Raw genomic sequence first — 11,635 nt, 5'->3', positions numbered from 1 at the left:
TTTGCATAGGAAATTTAGCATGTAAAAATGTCAACATTAACAACCCCTATTTCCAAAACAGTATATTAATACAGCAGTAGTGGTCAAGCTCTAAATCCACTGATCATTCATCTGCTCAGGGCTCATGATCCCAACCAGCACAGAAATGTATTATAGTCTTTATAAAAACATTAAAAGAGTTCACACACCAGTTTTCAACCAGCTTTGTTTTGTTACAATGTTGGTAGTATAAGTAAATGAACAATGCAAGTTATTTTTCTGTTACCTGCATCAAGTCTTTATTTTTAAAATATGTCATTCAGAGGACTTTTGACATCTCCAGGGCTCTCGTGAAAATGGACAGTCTGATCAAGCCAGCATTATGGTCTGATCAAGCCCGGTGCATTATGGGTGCTGGAGTTTTGCTACTTTTTTCCCGCTCTAGTTGAGGAGCACCGATTTAAAAATCTAAAATGTAATCTAAGTGGTGTAAAAGTAACTTATTTTAGACACCACAAACAGGTAGGAGAATTATTCCCTAAATCCTACAAGTGCCTAGATATCTCCTAAATCAAATGCAAGTGGGTATTAGACATGAAATACTTCTGGGACGACAACATAGCTTGCAAAACAATGCTAGTTAATCAACAATTTTTTAAACAGTATTTTGCTATATCCTTTATAATGACTATGCATTAGGCTATATGACCTCATATTAATTATGAGACTATAGAGTGCTGCAGCTGTGATGTCAAAACCCAGAAGACTAATTTGGATTCCCTTGAGACTTTCCAAGGTTTTTTTTTTTTTTTTTTTAAATGGAATTTTTAAATTAATGAATAAAATAAGGTCTGTGGTAAACAAAACTTGAGGATACTTGGCCATTCGAACTTAAAAATAAAAATTCACATTTTCAGTATTGGTGAATGTCATTTATTTTTAAGAGAAATGTGTTGAAATATCATAAATTTATATTTACCACAGACCTTATTCTACTCATAAAGTAAAAAACACCATTACAAAAACCTATAAAGAAATCTTAAGGGAACCCATGGCTTTTGGCTTTTAATGTCACAGCTGCAGCACTTTATACTGAATATTTGTAATTTTGAAAGAGTCATATCGCATAACTATTCAAATTGAAAAAGCAAGAACAAAAAATGTGTCAAAATGGTAAAAAAAAAAAAAAAAGCTTAGCAAAAAATCGTGATCCATCCATTTGTGAACCACGATTTAAAAATAATAAATAATCATGACAGCCCAATCAGCAAGAAGCTCATTCTACAAAACACACTATGAGCGGGTTTATGCCTGCAAGATTATCAAATAAAAACAGTGTACTCTAGACTGTAATCTGAAAGAGAATAATTAAACACAAGTGATCCAAAACACTGAGCCTGTATGAGCCAGTTGATTCTTCAAACAACTGCTAGAGTAAATCAAAGCCTGTCACTATCTTCTCTATCACACTCACTGCTTGATGAACGCCTCAACGTTAAAGCAATTTCCTGGCCATCAATACACTCAAAAAGATCACTGTATGTTGATCTTTGGTAATGACTTTAGCCTTGCATAGTATGAGAAAGCTTTTGAAGCAAAGATCAATGCACTCTGCACATTGAGGCCATATGCATTTAAGCAATGTCTACGAAATCATATGCATACAATATCGTTCAGTTATATAAACTGGGGGGAATGCCAAAACCTATCACCTTGAAAGCACATTACGTTTTAAAAATCTGTGCAATGAATGAAGAGAACAAAACTGTCTACAAGCTTCCAATAACAGGCAGCATGCTGATAGTCCATATAAAATAATATTTTGTAGCACAAGAATTTTTAAGAAACCAGACATTACTGCTGAACCCAATTTCACATGTGAAATATCAACAGAAATGACCAATTATCGTTTAGCATTTAAGACTCCCACCAAAAATGCACACTTATTACGCACATCAACTGTCTATAGGTTTAAAAGAAGGAAATCAGAAACGTAGCTCAAGGCGTTTAGTCAAATCACAGGCCTTGTGGCCATTTAAACTGTCATGAAACTTAGTCCAATGAAACAGCTTACAATCACTCCCAGCGGTTTCTCGAAATAGCGCGTGAATGAAATCGCCGCAAACTTACGTGAAAACGAAGAATAAAGTAGTGGACCCCACCAGAAGAGTGGCGGCAGTGGACACCGGGATGTATTTGGTGGGTTTAAATCTTTTTACCAACGCTGTTGGGGCATTCTGTAAATCCCACATTCCTCGTTTAGTTTATTTGATCGCTGTCGTTAGATGCGCGCAAACACGAAAACACAAATCCTGCACCGCTTTCAGCGCGAACCGGCTAAACGCTCATTCGCTCCGTCACATACACCGTTAAAATCGTGATCCTTGAAAACGCGATCGGGAATACGAGGTTGAAAATCCCACCCAGCTCAATTCAGCCCACTGCTGAGGGTCACTGCGATGCTTGAAAGGTGGAGCCTCCGCTTCGCAAATAGAGAAGGCGACACACGAGCTCCATCAGTGGGGCCTTGGCGTGTCTTGAGGTTTTGCAAGCGGCGGAAAGAGACTGGGGCTTTTGCTATGGAGCAATCACACTCGGGGTGGTGTTGAGAGACACACACACACGCACCTCTTCTTACTCAAAGGGAAATCGAGAATGAAACCTACCTCATTTTAAAATCATATTATATCAAAACAGAAATTTGAGATTTGGAAGATTAAGTTTGGAGGACACTGCCCACTGCTGCACAACCAACGTTTCAGTGGGTTTGTGATGTGATATGGGCATTGTTTTACCTCTGGTGGCAGATTTGGAGAATTATCCCGTTTCCTCTTGATTTCTTATAAACATTTTTACACGTGTGGTGTAAATATTCACGTGACCAGAACGTGCACTGCTGCTCTTGTAATATTTTTCATCTTTATTTTATCCTTCCTAATTTTTTTTATTTTTTTTTATTCAGTGATGTTTCTTCATATTATGCGTTCATTTAATCGTTGTTCAGACAATAAACTTGACAAAACAACGTTCACGTGAACTAATGAAAAGAAATAAGTGAATGTAACTGAAGGCATTTGTATCGCACAGCTTCCTGTGAACAGCTCACGATCAGCGTTTCACAAAATACCGCGTGGATACAAATGTTACAAGAAGCGCAGTAAGACAGTCATACACTTTCTTGTAACTGACTATAATAAAGTTACTTAATTAGAAACTGGACAAACCACAACGTGCCCAATAACTAATGAAAATAAAAATTTGTATATGCTGCAGTGGAAGCCTACAGCACAGTTAAAGTTAACCTGCCTACTGAACTAAACCTTTTTTTTATGTAAAGTCTCTCGAAAACCTTTACTGAGGTTGTTTAATATGAACGGTATTATGAAGGGAAAACTAATGACAATACTTCTCTTTAGCGGCAGTATTGCTCCTGACTATTTTTAAAGTTCGTGTCTTCATCATTCAACTATGCAAATGTAGGCTTACTGGAAGCTAAAAAACATGATCAGAGGAAATAATTTTGTAACACTGCAACAACTTTCTTTAAAAATATGAGATAAATATCACTACATAAAACATTACTTACATTATTAGTTATAGATTTAGTAATGAATTAATAAAAATGTAACGACACTGTAAGTTCTATGGAGTTTTATATAATTAATTATTTCTTTTTTTACAGACTTTTATTTTGCAATGACGTCTGCTCGAGAACACCGGAAATCCACGCAGATAGATGCGATGCCTTGAGCTGGAGCTGTTAAACATCTGTTGAAAGATTCAGCGAAGAGGTGACATTTTTATCATTTGGCTTTGAATAAATGTTATTTTTTATTTCGTGTTGTTAAGATGAACAATGCCATTTGTTATTGAAACGCAAGAAAGCGTAACTTTTTCTTAGTTTCCACCTCATTGTCACAGTCAACAAAATTGTGCTGTTTTTATTGATCACTGGCTTTTACTAAAATAATTTGCAGATGATGGAAACTGCTGTTGTTTGTCGTGTTGTGTTTAATAAAGATGTTGAGCTCGTTGAACCGGGCAGCAAGAGCGAGTCAGTCATCTTACAGACAGTCAGCAGCATATGTAACGAGCCTAAAATCAAATACAGAAAATCTCTTATTAAATGCAACTGTTGTGAGGAAAATCTCCACCATGACAAAATATGTTCACGGTGTTGTCAACCTCACTGCTTGTTTATCTCTCACGCATTAGTCTGTCAGTGTGGCCGTCTATAGACAGTGAATCTGTCAATCAAAATAGTAACAACTACGACTAAGCATAACATCTCGCAAACCACCATTTAATTATGATTTACAAACAATACAGACAAATAAAATGATTAAATATGTCTTATCAGTTATTATTACTATTGGCCATCTTCCTCAGGGCAAGTCTGTTTCTACCTGGGCAGGTGAAATGGCGTGTGCAAAAGTGCCTTTAGATGAACTGCATGTGACTGAGCCCTTTGGACCACAAGGCAAAGAACGCACCCTACCAGCACTGGTGAGTGAATATTTTACTTTTGTCTTTTTCCTGCATAATTAACTAGAGTACACCTGAACCATCGCTTTAGTCCAGTACTTCTATGGGCTACGTGAAGGATGATGCCACCTTAATGTCTCCCATCAGCACCCTGACCGTAAAGAAGAAAGATGTTTCTTAACCTATAAACCCCCACCTGAGGATGGCACACCTGTGCTGGTGGAGGAGTTTCTGGAGCATGCTCAGTTCATCTCAGAGGATCTGGAGTGGCTGCTGGCCTTACCTCATGACAAGTTCTGGTGTCAGGTTAGACTCTCTCTAAAAAAAAAAAAAAAAAAATTGTTTAGAGAGATTTTAGTAAAATGAAGTTATATTTCTCTTGACAAAGAAAATAAATCTGCTAGTAATGAAGATACAGTGCAGCAAAATAATATTGTTTTTGACCCTTACATTATATAATATCACATGTGGCCAGGCAGTTGTCATATTGTTTCTTTTTTATTCTTTCTCCATTTAGGTGGTGTTTGATGAGTCATTACAGAGGTGTTTGGACTCTTATTTGAGACATGCTCCGCGTGGTTTGGACCCGTCTGGTCTCTCGTCCAGTCCAGCTGTGGCTGACATGCAGAGGAACATTCATCGCTTTGTGTTCATGGTCTTCCTCAGGATGGCTACGCACAAAGAGTCTAAGGTAAACATTAACTCCTGAACTCCGATAAACTCTTTTTAAAATAAATTATATTGTTTAGCTAACTATATTATTTGTTTAAGATTTATAATCATTGTACAGTGTGGGTTTGGACAGGCTATAAATCCTACAGTAGAAACTGTTCAAATGTTTAGGGTCAGTAAGATCACAAAGACTTAAAATGTATGAATAGATTTTAAAATGTAATTTATTCCTATGATGGCAAAGCAGCCATGATGAATAAAAAGTTCAAAAGAACAGCTTTTATTTAAAATATAAATCTTCTGTAACATTATAAAAAAATCTTCACTGTCACTTTTGATCAATTTAATGCATCCTTGCTGAATGAAAGCGTTCATTCATTCCAAAGAAAATTATTACTGACCCCTAATAGTGTAAATGTATGCTAGTGTTTTTTGTATTAAATTGACATTAAATTAATATGATTGCAATATATTTGGTATTCAGTGGGATTCAAAATCGATTAATTTTATTTTTTTCCTCAGGAGAACTTCATAACCCCTGCAGTGTTTTGCAGAGATTATTTACAACAACTACCTATTTGACATTCCCAAAATTCTGGATCTGTGTGTGCTGTTTGGGAAAGGAAATTCCCAACTGCTACATAAAATGATCGGTACACAAAATCTGATAGTGTTATAATACACATATATAATTAGCAAAAAATACATAAATATCTCATGAACCCACCTGATTTTTTTTTTTTTTTATCACTCACAATGGTTTCCATATTTAAAGCTAAAATGTCATACTTTTCACTTTTTCCAGAGAACATTTTTACCCAACAGCCCAGTTATTATGGAGACCTAAATGAGACTATACCTTCAATCATCCAGGTAGTTTATGTTATCATGAGATTCATCAAATTGTGCTGAACTTCCAGAAAATCTGTGTGTGTGTGTGTGTATTTTAGGTGTTTGATATAATATTACAGAAGTGTGGTATTCAGTCAGAGAACACAGGAAACAGTCAACCCCTCAAACTGAATGCAAACAAATGCCAAACTGCCATGACCATGCCAGAGGAGGTAACCAAAACAAAACTTTCTTAACCATTTTTACAAATACAGAAACACGTACTGACCCTACCTTTAATTCACACTGTGTCCTAAAAGGCAGAAATAATATACTTATATTTATAAATGTATTATGTATTACGTAGGAGCTTGCAGACTTGGTTTTGTACATGTGTGATACTTGCACTACTATCCACTCTTTCCTGGACACCTTCCCTGAGGCTTGTTCTACCTTCAAACAACACAACTTTCTTAACAGGTGACAAATACATCCACACTATCCAAACTATGATTCACACAGTGTCCTCAACGGCAGAATTTCATACCTGATATTACTGATACAAAAACAATGAATGAAGGTTATATTTGTGTAGGTTATAATTGTTCTATGGGATGGTAGTTACAGAGATGTTGGTTGCTGTGTAGAAGAGAAATTTCAATAAAAGGTTAGAATGGGAAACTTGACTGACGTGTTCTCTTACAATCAACACATTTTTTTCGTGAATTTATACAGATTGGTTAAACTAGATGCAATCTGTCTCAGTTTACAGGAGGACATGTGGAGACGGATATCTCATTCAAGAAAGAAAATGGTAGAGATTGCTCACCTGTTGCTCCAACACACATGTTTACAGCCCATACTGGAGGGGTGAGGAAAAAAGACATGCTTTAACTTTCACATTAAACAAGCAAAGATGGGAACGAATACCAGATATCTTTGATCTTAAGTTTCATTGATTTTTTTACAGCTCTGAAAACATGGTATCCTACGTAGAAGATCTTCTGCAGAACTTCACGGCTTTCCTTCAGGAGAAAAGGTAAATTATTCAGACATTTCTCAGCAAGGTCATGGTTGTATATGTAATCTATCACAGCCAGTGACTAAATTGCATTCTCCTTGCACTGTTTGTCTTTTTATCTCTCAGATTCCTGGCAGATTATGATGAACAGTTCCCTATAGCGGATGACATCAGTCTCCTACAGCAGGCCTTCCCACATTTGTATCCTTTACTTTGGTCCAGTGGAACACTGTATGATGATTTCAAAAGGAATAAAAAGGGAAGCAATCTGCCATCTTTCAAGCTTCTACTAGAGAAGATGACCTTAGTTATTCAAAGAAATAACCTGTCCTAATTTCTGATTGTTTTCCTACACGCTTCATAATCAGTGGTGCACGGATACCAATACTGGTGCTCATTTCCTCTAATACCAATATCCGATACATACCATGTATGTACAAAGTTCATTTCATTAACATTGTCATGCAAATAACACTGGCAGCAGAACATTATGCTGTTAATCACTGCCAATTTAGGCTGTTGTTCAAGTAGAGAAAAACAAAGAACATTGTGCCTTTATCTTTTAAGTATTAGAATAATGCCTCTTTTCTAAATTTTTTTAAGCTCCTCTCTATGATTTTCTGTTATTCTCCTTGATGTCCACTCAGAGACGACACCAGGACTTCTTACCTGTTGCAGGGTGTAGAGTCTTCATGGGAGTCCGTGGTGGAAAAAGAGAAGCTTCCCCTCATCAGCCAATCACAGCGCAGGAGCCAAGAGCAAGACTGGCAGAGATTTAGCAGTTTCCCAAAAGGAAGGAGCAGGAGTGTTGGAAGACAGAGAGGAGTTGAGAGGAGCAGAAGCTATGACTGACATTCCCCATAAGGGTGACAACGTGAGTTTATTAGCTGCTAAAAATATCTATAAAAGTTTTAAAATTTGTTTTTATCCCCCTCTGGTGAAATAAAGGTCATTTTTTTAGCGTCTTATTTTTGGGGCCTGTAGGGGGCAGTGTGCACATTGAGTGCTAGAGAACTAGAGTCTCTGCTGTCCAGTATCCGTGACTTGCTTCCGGACTTGGGAGAGGGGTTTATACTGGCATGTTTGGAGGAGTACGGCTACAATTCTGAACTTGTCATCAACAACATTTTGGAAGATAAACTGTCTCCTTCTCTTGATAAACTGGACAAGGCAATGGCAAGGTAAAGTCCAACTGAAGTGACTTGTATGGTTCAGTTCAGGTCCACTTCATTGTTGCTTATGGACTAATGTTTCCCTGTAGGCCTGTGAAGAATGAGCTTCCATCAGTTCTGAGCACCAGATCAAATGTGTTTGACGATGACGAGTTTGACGTGTTCAACCGTGACCGACTAGACATGAGTCGCGTTTGGAAAGGCCGGAGGTCATCGCAAGTTAAAATTCCACTCAAAAAGCATCACCCTATCCTGCTTTGCAGTACATTACTCTAATTTTAGTCTGATTAGTCAAACAAGCTGCTAAATATTGATGCTAATCCACTTGGTCAAAAGAAAATAGTCTTGGACAAGTACATCATAAACTGACATCAGAGAACCGCATGAAAGTGGGCTTTTTAAATATTCAGTTGAAGCTGTAAAAGATGGTTTGTGTCAGCTAGAAATGAGTATCTCTGTGTATTTCAGACAGGGGGAGAGTGTGTGTGTGCCACGCTCAATGACAAGCAGCACATAGAAGAGCAGAGAGCAAGATATCAAGCTTACCAGATAGTGGTGGATGAGATTCCCATAGCAAATGACCCCTCTGGAGAACGTGATAATGCTTTCGGGATGGATGATTATGATGATGAATATGATGACACGTATGATACCAACCAAATAGGAGCCAATGATTTAGATGAAGAGGATGAACTATTAAACCGCAGGTATGAGCTGTGATAAATGTACATAAACTTGCATCTCCCTCCAATGTGGCTTATCAGTATGAGTTTTCAAAGACCATTTTGTTAGAGGAACGGGAAATGCATTGCAATGCAATTATTTTAATTTATATTATTATTATTATTTTTTTTTTACTATTAATCCAAATAAAACCAAAATCGCAATATGGCTTATCGGTTTTTTCCCTGAAAAAAAAAAAAAAAAAACAAAAAAAAACTTGAAAGTTTAACGTTTGAAAATGAAGAATCAGAAGTCATTAATATTAGAATTTTTTTTTTTATAGTAATAATAATAATGTTTATTATTGCAATCATTTTGATATATACGTCTTAGTTAACATTTAAGTATTTTTTTCCTTTAGGCCGTTCACTACCCCACAAGTTCTCAGAACAGGCAAACAGGCTCAGGAGAATGACGAAGATGAGGAGGACGAGGACAAGGTTTGAATGATTCACTTTCTCTTTTTTGCTGTAAATTCATTTTGGTCCCTTACGCAGGTCTTTTGTTTTGTTATAGATCACATGGCGCTTTCACTACCCGCCTTTTTTCTTCTTCTCTTTCCCTGTTAATAGAAATTAGACGGATTTGAAACAAATGACAATTTCAGGTTCTCAGATTATGCACATTTCCGTTTATTTATGATGATCTTGTGTTATTTCGATCAGAATGAGGCTGTGAAAAAGGATCACTTCCTCCAGGACCCAGCAGTCCTCAGAGAGAGAGCCGAGGCCAGGAGAGCTGCTATGCAAAGCAGGAAAGGGTAAATTTGAGAACACCATGACTGGAATATAGGGATGTAACGATGCACCCCAAACCGGTTAAAAATCAATTAAAATATGTGATGATTTAAGTTGGTAGAGATGCTAAATTAATTTAGTTTTAACATAAAAGATATTTCAATTTCACAAGGAAATATGCAGCATTTTGTGAGAAATAATAAAAAGACACTTTCTCATTTTTAATTTGCCTTAAATCTCATTTTGTTAAATGTGAGAAAATTGTATCATTAAACCAGTATCGTGAATCATATCACATTGTGAGTTGAGTGAATTGTTACATCCCTACTGGAATATAGTTACACTGCACATGGGCATTGGTTATTATCTAACTAACCTAAAAGCTAAAAATTGATTTTACTTGTTTTTTTCTAATAGCTATAGACCACCACCAGCAAGTAATGTGGTAGGTGGGCCAAAGGGACGGGGCCAGACACAAGAGATCATTTTGGACCGTCGCAGAAAAGAAGCGAATAAGAACAGAGGAGCCAATCACAGTCGCAGAATGATGGCTGACAGGAAGAGGAACAAGGGCATGATCCCTTCCTAAGACATTTACATTAACAACAGCACGTTGCACATTCTTAGAGAGCTAAAAGCAGAAATAGCACCTGAAGTTTAATGTAGCTCCTCACTTATACAAGTTTGATATGCAATGAAATTACGCTCTGGTCTATTACATAGACCTATTATTCTTTCAGATTGAAAATTAGTTGGTTTTTTTATGAAGTTTGAATCAACAGGCTGAGTTTGAAGTGCTTAGTAAAGTGCACAGAGATGTGTGTCTATAAGGGATCAAGATAATCTTTTTTTTTTGCTAGTGAGTTAACAATGTATGACAAGAAAACAGTGTGTTGTAAGGCAAAGGAGTCATGTAATTTGCCCTGTAACACATGAGTTTATTGAACAGAGAAGAGGTACAAACAGTTATTGCACTGTTAAGTTAAATTCAATAAATAAATAAAGGAACATCAGGTTTGAGAATGTAGCATCTAATATAAAATTTGAGAACAAATTCTACAAAAGATGTGGTACATTACCCTATTGAAGCAAAAAATGCAGCTCATAAGATCCTGTTCCAGTTCACTAAAGGTTCAGAAAGCAATTAAGACTTAACCTCAGAGCAGTCTTTTGAGAAATCTCCCCATTTGAGGTTGGGTTGCACAGACTGGATACACAGTCTGATTTCAACATGAGTCATATTGTGCCAAAGGCTATCATTCTAGAAAAGAGAGATGTCCTTTTTTTCACATAAACTTTGAACAGGCAATGTTCTCTTGTCATGTGGAGTAACATATTTCTACTTACTAAGATACATTCAAAGCATTTTTGTAATAAAAAGCATATTTAAGAATGCTTTTGAAATAAAACAAACCATAGGAAGATAAAACATGAATAAATAAATACTGTTCTCAAGACTGTGTCTCTATATTGTTCATATTTCTGTGACCTAATGATGTTTAAAAATAAAATTGAGAGGCATCATTGTTCTGTGTTCCTAAATCGCCGCCCTTCACCAGGCTCCCGATAGGAGTGGGGTGTGGGAGAGAGGAGGGGCGCTGGACGAGTCAGGGCTGGCGGCGTGTGATGGGGCACACCTGAAGGAAATGGAGCCTCATCACCGCCGCTGTTTTAAAAGCCCAACGCGCCTCTCCTCGGGAGACCGGTCTCTTCCCCGTGCATGCACACTGGTGTCCTCGTGGGTCCAGGAAGGGTGCGTTGAGGGACTCCCGCGCCACCAGAGATGTGAGCTGCCGGACCCGCGGTCCGGTCGAGAACCGCACCCGTCTACACGGCCGTCGGGCCAGGATGCCGGGCCGTCCATCCCCTGCAAGCGCCGCGGCCAGCGAGGAGGATGAAGCCGCTAGAAGAAGCCGCCGCCCCCTCGCGCCCCGGACCGAAGAGGGGGAGCGCGTGTGCGGCCGCCGGACTCCGCCCCTTACCTGGACCCCTTCCCTCCGTGAACACTGCCAGAC

General features: G+C 37.8%; 1 pseudogene; it reads left to right on the top strand.

Annotated features, from left to right (window-relative positions):
* Positions 1-2,073: 2,073 nt before the first annotated feature.
* Positions 2,074-11,077, top strand: LOC109073751 (annotated as a pseudogene).
* Positions 11,078-11,635: the final 558 nt, after the last annotated feature.

This window comes from Cyprinus carpio, chromosome A5 (genome assembly GCF_018340385.1).
Source record: "Cyprinus carpio isolate SPL01 chromosome A5, ASM1834038v1, whole genome shotgun sequence".
In the NCBI taxonomy this organism is placed as follows: Eukaryota; Metazoa; Chordata; class Actinopteri; order Cypriniformes; family Cyprinidae; genus Cyprinus; species Cyprinus carpio.
This window is presented reverse-complemented; position numbering and strand designations above follow the sequence as displayed.